The sequence below is a fragment of the Malania oleifera genome, chromosome 5 (assembly GCF_029873635.1).
Source record: "Malania oleifera isolate guangnan ecotype guangnan chromosome 5, ASM2987363v1, whole genome shotgun sequence".
NCBI lineage: Eukaryota > Viridiplantae > Streptophyta > Magnoliopsida > Santalales > Ximeniaceae > Malania > Malania oleifera.
Genome location: NC_080421.1, coordinates 111,499,717 through 111,511,454, shown reverse-complemented (window position 1 = coordinate 111,511,454; position 11,738 = coordinate 111,499,717).

Genomic DNA, 11,738 nt, shown 5'->3' with positions numbered 1-11,738 from the left:
TTGGGCATATCGTGAGGAACTGTCAGGTACCGCCAGTGGTAGCAACTGCTCCTCGACTATACAGAGGAAGCTATCAGGCACCTCAAGGTGGACAATAAAAGAATACTGCTCAGGCACGAGTATATGCACTGACGCCAGGAGATGCTGAGGCAGCAGGAGATGTGGTGACAAGTACTGTTTCAATATTGTCATTTAAAGTTACTGTCCGTTTTGATTCTGGGGCGACACATTCTTTTATCGCCCAAGAATATGTGAAGTTGTGTGGATTTGAGTCTCGACAATTAGATATTAGTTTGTCTGTTGCTACGCCAACTAGGGCTGTAGGGATATGTAGAAACGTACTCAGAGACTGTCCAGTGGGTATTCAGGGGAGGCCTTTGTTAACTAATCTGGTGGTTTTAGACATGCATGGGTTTGAGGTAATCTTGGGTATGGACTGGCTAGCTGCCCACTATGCTAGCATTGATTGCCATCAGAGAGATATAGTATTCAGACCTCCAGAGGGACAGGAGTATAGATTCGTGGGATCCCGTGTGCGTACCCCACCTCAGTTATTATCTACTATTCAGGTGCATAGATTGCTATTGGAAGTTTGTCAGGGATATTTAGCCTGTGTGAAGGCAGTATCAGAAGGGGAACTGAGGGTGGAGGATATCCCAGTGGTGAGAGATTTTCCTAATGTATTTCCCAAGGACTTGTCGGGACTACCTCCAGATCGTGAAGTAGAGTTCGTTATTGATCTGGTTCTGGGGATATCGCCGATTTCGAAGGCTCCGTATAGAATGGCATCGGCAGAGCTGAAAGAATTGAAAGAATAGTTGTAGGAACTGTTGGATAAAGGGTTTATCCGGTTCAGTGTGCCACCCTAGGGAGCACCAGTTTTATTTGTGAGGAATAAGGATGGGTCGGTGAGGTTGTGCATCGATTACTGGGAAATAAGCAAAATGACTATCAAGAATAAATACCTGCTCCCGTGTATTGATGATTTGTTTGACCAGCTACAGGGGACACAGATCTTTTCAAAGATAGATTTACACTCTGGGTACCATCAGGTGAAAGTTAGGGCGAAAGATTTTTTGAAGACGACATTCAGAACACGATATGGGCACTATGAATTTTTGGTTATGCCGTTTGGGTTGATGAATGCTCTGTAGTGTTTATGGATCTGATGAACATGGTCTTTCACCAGTATTTGGATCGATTTTTGGTAGTATTTATTGATGATATACTGGTATATTTGAAGAGCCCAGTGGAGCATAAGGAACATATGAGGATAGTGCTTCAGGTGCTGAAAGAAAAAGAAGTTGTACGCGAAGCTCAAGAAGTTGAGTTCTGACTGGAACAGGTTACTTTTCTTGGATACGTTATATCTAGGGGTGGTATTTCTGTTGATCAAAGTAAGATTGAGGTGGTAGTAGACTGGGTACGACCAAAGAACGTACACAAGATCAAGAGTTTCCTAGGATTTGGCTGGGTACTACCGCAGGTTGTTAAGGGCTTCTCTAGACTATCAAGCCCACTTACCAGATTGACCAGGAAGGGAGTGAAGTTTGAGTGGTCTGATGAATGTGAATAGAGCTTCCAGGAATTGAAACAGCGGCTCATCACTGCGCATGTGTTAACGATTCCTTCAAGAGAATAGGTGTTCATATTTACAGTGATGCATCCCATAAAGGGCTCGGGTGCTTGTTGATGCAGCGAGGGAGAGTGATAGTCTATGCCTCACAACAGTTGAAAGAATATGAGAAGAACTACCCTACCCATGATTTGGAGTTAGAAGCGGTTGTTTACTCGCTGAAGATTTGGAGGCACTATCTATATGGGGGTAGGTGTGAGATATTTACTGACCATAAAAATTTAAAGTATTTCTTCACATAGAATGAATTAAATATGAGGCATTGTACGGCAGGAGGTGCAGATCCCCGTTGTACTAGGATGAGATTGGGGAGAGACAGATATTGGGGCTAGAGTTGATACAGTAGATTCAGGATAAAGTCAAACTCATCAGAGCCAGGATCAGAACAACATAAAGCCGGTAGAAGAGTTATGTAGATACTCGCCGGCAAGAATTGGAGTTTGACACAAGAGACCACGTGTTCCTGAAGGTAGCGCCGATGAAGGGAGTTATGAGGTTTGGGAGGAAGGGTAAGCTGAGCCTTAGGTATATTAGACCATTCGAGATTCTTGAAAGAGTGGGTCCAGTTGCTTATCATTTGGCATTACCACCAGTCTTATCTAGGATCCATGACGTATTTTACGTTTCTATGCTAAGGAAATACGTCTCAGACCCCTCCCATGTGATCAACTGTGAAGCACTGAAGTTGGGAGATACTTTACCTTATGAGGAAGTGCTAGTGCAGATTCTTGACTAGAAGGAACAGGAGCTACACACGAAGAAAATTCCACTGGTAAAATTTGTGGCACAATCATGTTATTGAATAGGCTTCCTGGGAACTAGAGGATTAGATGCGCCAAAAATATCCACACTTATTCAGTGGAGCTTAGAGTTGAGTCAGTCAAGTGAAAAGAATAATATTGTATATTTTTATTTATATAGTGTAACGTAGGATAGTTAGGGTTTTTAATTTTGAAATATGAATGGTTTTGGGAGAATTTTGAAAAATTTATAATCTCCCAGAACTCTCATTGTAATCACGGATATTCCTCCACCATAAGTGAGGGTAATTAATAAAATTGAGGTGTTTTCTCTCTAAGGATGGAAAGCTTATGAATATGCAAATTTCGAGGATGAAATTTTTATAAGGAGGGGAGAATGTAATGCCCCATAAAGTGATAGTCTTGGGAATAAAAAATAAAAAAAATAAAAAAATAATAATTAAATGATACTAATATAATATACATTAAATATATATGTATATATTTTATATATGTATATATATATATACACATATATAAAATTAAAAGAAAAAAACAAACAAACAAACAAAGCTTCCTGAAGCTTCAAGCTTCAGGAAGCACAGAGAATCCAGAGAGCACGCTCTTTGGCTCTTTCTCTCCTCTCCTTTTCCCTCCTTCACTCCCTAGTTTCGTGACGAATTCTTACCCGATCGGAAATCGGAAGATACCGCTGAACTCCATTCTCCGCTACCGTCATTTCTACCGAAGCGGATTGGTGGTAGGAGCAGCATAGGCGTATCTCCTGGGGTAAGCTAATTTTCCTTTTTTTTTTCTTTAATTTCTTGCAAATTATAAGCCTAATCGACGAACGAACTCCACTATGAGAATCAAGGGATGATTCTCTACAAGTCTAGCGAGACGGAATTCTCGTGGGGTCGTCATGGGCAAAACCCCAAATTTGGGGTATGAGGTTATTAAGGGGTTTATTTTTAATTAATTAGGATTAATTTAAAAATACTAAAATGTTGAGCATCTAGAGTTGAAGCGAAATTTTTGGAATTTAGGGCCTGGGTGAGTGTCGGGGGTGTAATTTTAGGACCTGCAGGAAAAATTCAAAAAATTAAGTGGGGTTGTTAAATGTTAGTTTAAATATTAATTTGAGGTATATGAAGCCTAGGGAAGGTTAGATGGGTAGTACTTTGGGGAAATGAATTAATTAATTTAGGAAAAAGGTAAATTGTAGGAGTTGAATTTCGGGCGCCAAGGGCGTATGATTTGCGCCCTAACGAGACTCTCAGTAAGTCAGGTAAGGGAAATAAATTATAACAGTGTTTTTAAAATTATTATTTGAATTAATACATGAAAATGAGCATATGATATTTTGTCTAAAAATTATTATGATATAAATATCAGATAAATTGTGTCGCATTTGAATAATTTTAAATTGTGATATTTTAGAGTGTGAAATTAATATTTTATGAATTATAGATGAAAACTGTGTGACATATGATGTATGTTGAAAAATGTGAAATATAATGATGTGTATTTTATGAGAAAATAGTGAAATGAGAATGATTGATGTGATTTTATACGTGAGTAGAAATTATTTGCATGAAAAATGAGTTTGTAAAAATTACTGATATAAGTTTTGGGAAATGTGGAAATATGTGAAACATAATATATATTATTATGAGATGATGAAATGTGCATAGAAAATGATGAGAATATTTATATTAAATTGAATTGAGATATACTGAAATATGATTGATGATATGCCAATACCGCACAATAATTGCGGGTGGGTGGTATTTCTTTCCTACTGATGTCGTTGGGGAGGTATGCTCAGTATGGAGAATGTGTGTGTGTATGAAGTTCCTACTATTGTCGTTCGGGAGGTATGCTCAGTATAGAGATAGTATGTGTGTGTGAAGTTCCTACTGATGCCGTTGGGGAGGTATGCTCAGTATGGAGACTGTGTGTGTATAAGAAGTTCCTACTAATGTCTTTGGGGAGATATACTCAGTATGGAAACTCTGTGTGTGTGCAAAGTTCCTACTGATGTCATTGGAGAGGTATGCTCAGTATAAAGACTGTGTGTGTGTGTGTGTGTGTGTGTGTGAAGTTCCTACTGATGCCGTTGGGAAGGTATGCTCAGTATGGAGACTGTGTGTGTGTGTATGAAGTTCCTACTGATGCCGTTGGGGAGGTATGCTCAGTATGGAGACTGTTGTGTGTGTTAAGTTCCTATTGATGCTGTTGGAGAGGTATGCTCAGTATGGAGACTGTGTGTGTGTGTGCGAAGTTCCTACTGATGTCGTTGGGGAGGTATGCTCAGTATGGAGACTATGTATGTGTGTGAAGTTCCTACTAATGTCGTTGGGGAGGTATGCTCGGTATGGAGGCTGTGTGTGTGTGTGTGAGATTCCTACTGATGTCGTTGGGGAGGTATGCTCAGTATGAAAATCGTGAATGTGTTGAGAATTGGAATTATGTGAATTAATGTATTATGTAAAGTACATAAATGTGAATTTATGTATACATAGATATGTAATGTGTTAAAATGGGAAATGATTATGAAAAATGAAAGAGTGTGTGTTTTATAAAATAAATAATTGAGGCGAAGTGAAACTCTCCGCCTGAGGGCTTACTAAGTAAGGTGAGTGCCCTGATAGGTATCAGAAGTGGCCATTCTTGGCTGCATAACGTGTTAGGGCAGAGGGAAGCTACCTGTATGAGCAGGCAATCTTCCATATTCTCAGGAACTTTGCGGGTAATTATGTGTGTTGGAAATGAATAAACTTGAGAAATGGTTTTAAAGCTTATAAAATCTTGTGTTGTATATTTATATGAATATGTGAATGTGAATATCAGTGTATTTTCTCAGATGAAATGTTGACTTGAAAAATAAAGCATGTTATAATTGAACTCATATGGCCACACACTGTAAATAATTTATTCCTTCTTACTGAGATGTGTCTCACCCAAATTAGGGGATATGTAATTTCCCTAGAGATGGGTTGTTTTGAGTTTGTGATGATGATGTATATATATGTGTGTATGTAGATACTCTCGGTATTGCATTATGGATGATATAAATATACCGTCTTCCGCTGTTAGGTTGTAATAATGAAATGACTTTTTACCCAGTACCCAATGCGGGTCGGGTCATATGATTGGTAGTAGGGTTGTTGACGTGACCGATTTATGGATGTTGTTTATGAAGAATGAATATTTATTTATTATTGTTGTTTTGAAAAAAAATTTGTACGAAAATCGGGGCGTCACAACAACCATGAGTTACATTTTGTTGTGCCATATGCTGGTGGATACTCATAGGCTAGAGAATGAATATGAATATGAGAAATGAAAGAGTATGTATATGATAAGAGAAATGAACGAGTATGAATATAAAGATGAAATATGAAAGTATATGTAAATGATTATGAAAAATGATAGCTTATGAATATGAATATGAGAAAGGATATCAAAGCTTATGAAACTATGTTTTAAATCTATATGATTATGAGTACATATTTGTAAATTTTTCTCAAATGATATAATTATTTAAATGAGTGTATTATGATATAACTAAACTCATGTACCACATACTATCAATAATTTATTCCGTCTTACTAAGAGATGTCTCACCCAGAATTTAAACATTCCATGAAATTAGGACAAACGAGCAGAGAGAGCTCCGAGGTAGAAGAGATCTCGTTACCCTGGTATTCAAGGTAAGTTTTGGTGAGATCTATCATGTGTATAGTGATATTTTAAGACTCCTGGTTTTGAATTAAAGTCTAGGTCTAGAGAGATACTAACGTATTTGATGATGTAAGTACTCTAGTATTGTAGATGGGTTTATATACGTAGTTTGTTTCCGTTGCTTGGTATTATTATTGAGTGATGGTTGGATCATCCCAGAACCCCACTTCGGGTCAGGTTATATTGATATATGGTATCAGAGATATTTGATAGATGGTTGATTATTATTGTTTAATATTGTATTAGGAAAAAAATGGTAGGAAAAAAAATCAGGTCATCACAGTTTGGTATCAAAGCCTAGGTTACTAAGTTCAACAGACTTAAGCGAATACAATACCATAGTATAGGAATATATCTTGATGAGAGTAGAAGATGGGTAAATTGGGATATGAGTCAGTCATTGTTGGAGGATAAGATTGGAATTTAGGATTTTGTCTCGCGACCTAGAGGCAGGAAATTTCGTGGTGGTTGTTGTGATTTTCCTAGGATAATGATTTCAGGAAAGTCATAGTAAATTATTGTCGGTTCTTGTTTATGAGTGGTAAGACTTAATCTTAAATTGAGAATAAAGATGTTGAGTCGATTGGTGGTAAAAGGATATTTTACAATTCTTAGTTAGATAAATGTACTAGTTATGTTGTGAAGTTAGGATCCTCAGACTATTTTTTTCTATTTCCAGGGAAATTTTGGCAAACCCCTTGACAGTTTTTGTTTATGAGAAAAGGGACTTGAACTTGAGATGTTAGTAGATTCGGTAGGTCATAATTTCTGTGGATTCAGGGTTTGGTCCTTAAAATGGCTTGAGGCATATAAGAAGGAGGATAGTTAAGGTTTTGAGACTGAGTGGTGCGTTAAGACCTACCTTGGAAATGCGGATGTTTAACTGTTTTCTTTGTAAGAAAATTGTATCTGTCACGTTAAGGTATCAGAAATCTAAGATTGTTTCGGTTCTATTTTCATGATGGACCCCGGGAATAACAACACAAATGCTGGAAGTAGTGGCAATGTGGGGGGCTTCCAGCATAGGTGGGAGTGACTTTGAACAGGTGCTAACTAGTGCAGGCCAACAGCTCACGGCAAGAATTGTGTGGAACTATAGGGGACAGAACTACCCACCAGTTGACCCAGGTTGCACTATCGAACAATTTAACTACATGAATCCCCCAACTTTTACGGGTGGGGAGCTAATCAAATCATTGCAAAGGAATGGATCCAAGAGATGGAGGGTATATTGGCAAGTCTCCGCTGTGCAAATGAGCAGAAAGTTCTGTATGTTGTTTTTAAAATGACTGGGGAGACCAAGCATTGGTGGATGTCGGTGAAGCTACTCGAAGAACAAAGACCAGAACCAGCAACCTTGACATGTAACAGTTTTAAGGAAATTTTCTATGATTGATACATTCACTCTTCTATCGGAGATGCCCAGGTGGAGGAGTTTATGAACCTGAACCAAACATTACAAAAAAACAAGTTTTTAGTGATGAAAGTATTAGTGACGGTTTAAAACCATCACTAATAGTGTTGTATTAGTTACGGTTTTTCAGAACCGTCACTAATAATGTAAGCATTAGTGACGGTTTTAGTAGCCGTCACTAATACAAAACTATTAGTGATGGTTTTAAAACCGTCACTAATACTTTCGTAACTAAAAACTGCGTGGTAAACAATTTTTGCGTGAAAATTTTCTCGGAAAAATATTAGCGACGATTCTCTAGTATTAGTGACGAATTTAATCTGTCACTAAAATTCACTTATTAATGACAATTAACAAACCGTCACTACTAATAGTTATGAATATATTAAAAACATTTAGTTAATGGTATTAGTGACGGATTGGGATATTCGTTACTAATAATGGTGTATTAGTGACGGTTTTGAAACCGTTATTACAAATTTTTTTATTTAAAAAAAATATAAAAAAAATTAAGTAAAGGGTATTAGTGACGGATTGGGAGATCCGCCACTAATAAGAGGATATTAGTGACAAATTTGAAACCGTCACTACTAGTTTTTATTTAAAAAATATAAAATAAATTTGGTTAAGGGTATTAGTGACGGATTTGGAACCGTCACTAATAATTCTTTTTTTCAAAACAAATAAAAAAAATTTCAATTCAGAGTATTAGTGACGATGTTGTATATCGTCACTAATAAGAGACTAATAGTGACGAATCTAAAACTTCGTCACTAATACTTCCTTTTTAAAACAAATATAAAAAAATTTAAGTTCAGAATATTAGTGACGAATTTATAAAGTCGTCACCATTGTTGTCTTATTAGTGACGAAGTTCTATATTAGTGACGAATTTGGACCGTCACTAATGCTTTGTTATTTATAAAAAAAATAAACTGATAGTAGTAGTGACGGTTTTGAAACCGTCACTAATGCCCAAAAACCCTTATTGCTTTCAGCGAGATATTTTCCCTCCTTCTCCAGCTGGCTTCTTCCCCTTCCCCTCCGCCTGCTCCCGGGAACCTCTCTAGCTCCCAGTCGATCTCCCGCTACTCTTCGCCACAAGCCACCGCACCAGCTCCTCCTCTTCCCCTCCTGCTCTGGCGATCCTCTCTCCTAGTCTCCCCCTGTTTTCGATCGGTCGCAAGCCACTACTCCAGCTCCTCCTCTTCCCTGGCCTCATCCTGCTCCAGCGATCCTCTCTCCCAGTCTCCCCCTGCTCTCGACCGCAAGCCACCCCTCCTGCTCCGGCAATCCTCTCTCCCAATCTCCCCCTGCTCTCGGCCGCAAACAACCCCTCCTGCTCCAATGATCCTCTCTCCCAGTCTCCCCCTGCTCTCAGCCGCAAACCACCACCTGCGAGTCGCCGTGGCCGTCGCAAGGACATAGGCACATTGTCGAAACTTGTAAAAAAATCTTGAGGTTCTTCTTTCCCTTTATCTTTTTCCTTTCAAGCATATATTTCTTGATTTTATCTACTGTGAATATTTAAATCTGATTTGGGAATGATGTGAATGATCAAAATTGATTTGTGAATGACTTAAACGATTTAAACTTCTATTGAGATCAAACACTGCTGTAGCTGAAAAATCAAACTTGATTTAATTTGTTGGTATTACTTATTTTTGGTTGATTAATTGTTCAAATACAAGAATAATATTTGTTTGTGTTTATTGAATACAAAGTTTGGGCATGCCCGATGATCACCAACTATCTTGTTAAGATGACTTTACTCAATGGGGATTGAATCAATAATTAGCATGGAAAGAATTAGGCCGTAATTTGATGAATTGATTTGATGCATTATTTATGTTCAATTTTGATGGTTGCTGTTGTATTTCTTGAATGATTCTTTTCTTACATTGCATGGATGTGTTTGTCTTCTATTATTAGGTACTATTTTGTTCAGTGGTTTGTGTCCAATGGGGTAGAACTAGTTGGTGATTTCTTATCTGTACTAAGGGTTACGAACTAGCACTTGGTATTTATAGTGTGGAATCCAACAAATTTAGGTGCAGAAACCATTTTTGAAGGTTTTATTTTATTTTTGGCCACTGTTTTTTTATTCGCCACCTGAATTTGTCATGTGTGTGGGTTACATTACCTTGATGCCTTTGTTTTTTTAATAAAGATTGTATGTAGGAATGTCATTTCGATGCAATTTATAAACAATTAGGGATATTATTAAGAGACTCCCCAATGAACTTAACTAAAGTTTGGGTATCAAACACTAGTGTGAGTTCAATATACAATGTGTTAGGGTAGTGCTAGTATGACACTATTAACCTTGTATCTTTACTGATTAATAATGACTCCTGCCTTAACCCTGTGTTTGGGACTAGATTTTGCGAATTAGATTTGAATTTTTGTGGATTTGAAGAAAATGTTGTGTAATATTGTGTTGGGTTTACTTTAAGTCACACATCCAACTCCAAATCTTGAATTCCATCCTTCTGAATACTAACCTAGAGCTAACCAACTATAGATGACATCAATCAAGGAACTATTGTACATGACATGAGCAGTGTTGGGGATGGAGTTGTGAATGTATGCCTCAATTGCTGCAAAGCTAGCAGGTGAGGAAATTTGCGACCAACAGGTGGTTATAATTTTACATAGTTTTGTGTAGGTGGACTTCAAAACCTTAGCTTGCCACACGGTGATGAATTCATTTGTATTGTGGTTGATTAGAGATATTTATTGAGGCTTGAGAGGGTTTCAATTAGATTGAAAAACAAATGCGTACATGCAATGCATAGATGAGTCTTATATTCCTCAAAAGCAAAGCCTAAATCGTAGCCCCTTGCACGTTTTTTTTTTTTTTTCAACTTCATGTATTCATTGAAGCTTAGATCCGTCCAAGAATGGTTACTATACATTCATTCCTAATTGTACATATGAAACAAATCAATTGTTATATTTCAATTGATTATTAGTCATACTATGTTGACTAATAATCACTTGAACATGTTAATTATTTGTTTCATTTACGATTAGTAATGTTTGTATTTCAACCATTCTTGGATTGTCCAATGTGGACAGTTCAGGAAGTTGTATTTACATTATTGTCATCGTTCATTTTTTGTCAATTGTCATTATATATTTCGAGTGCATCTCTACTTGTGTTCTCTAGGTACGTAGTGGGGTGTCGTGACAATTTGTTAGTGATGGAAAATTAGCAAAATTTTCACTTCCCCCATCTTGTGTACTTGGAGAGCCATGGGGAGATGCTGCCGAAATTTATAACGACTACGACGAAAGAATTTGAGCGATTGATCACAATGTAAATGCAACATTACTGAATGGGGTAGGATCCGTACCCTTTAAAGTATGATGATTAATTATAGGATTCACGATGCATGCATGATAAACATTATGAGAATATAATGAACACCATTTACTTGAACATATTATAGGGTAATTAATGAACATGGACAAGAGTTGGATGAACGCTCGGGGTAGGTTTTTGCTAGAATACGTGAAAGGAGTACATGATTTCATAGAGTTTGCACGTTCTCGTGCAGACAGAACTAGTAGAATAAGGTGTCCTTGCAAGAAATTCCAAAACATAACATTCAAACACATTAATCTGGTCCATTCACATTTGTTAGACTTTGGAATGGAGAAAAAGTACACAAGATGGGTGTTCCACGGTGGAGATTACGCAGTTCAGAGTGATAATGATGACGATGAAGATGAGGGGGCAAATATAGTAGGTGGTGATACACGTTCGGAAGTGTTAATCGAAATGTTAGGTGAATTGCAAAGGGGGATTGCAGTGGACACGGGTGATGTCAGTGTGTCGCATACTGATGATGAAACTACTTCAGCGGGTACCATACCTTGTGATCCTAGTATGTTGAATCGACTCGGTAAACCATTTGCTAATCTCATGAGGGATGCACAAGTGCCCCTATATCCAAACTATAAAAAGTTCTCAAAATTAGAGTTTCTGATAGTATTGCTTCATGCAAAAACAATGCATGGGTTATCTCAGAGCGCATTCAACATGCATTTAAGCCTCATTAAGACAGCACTACCTGATGGTGAAACACTTCCCAAGTCTTTTTATGAGGCGAAGACATACATGTGAGAATTGGGTCTCGGTTACACTCTAATACATGCGTGTAGGTATGATTGTGCACTCTTTTATGGTGAACAT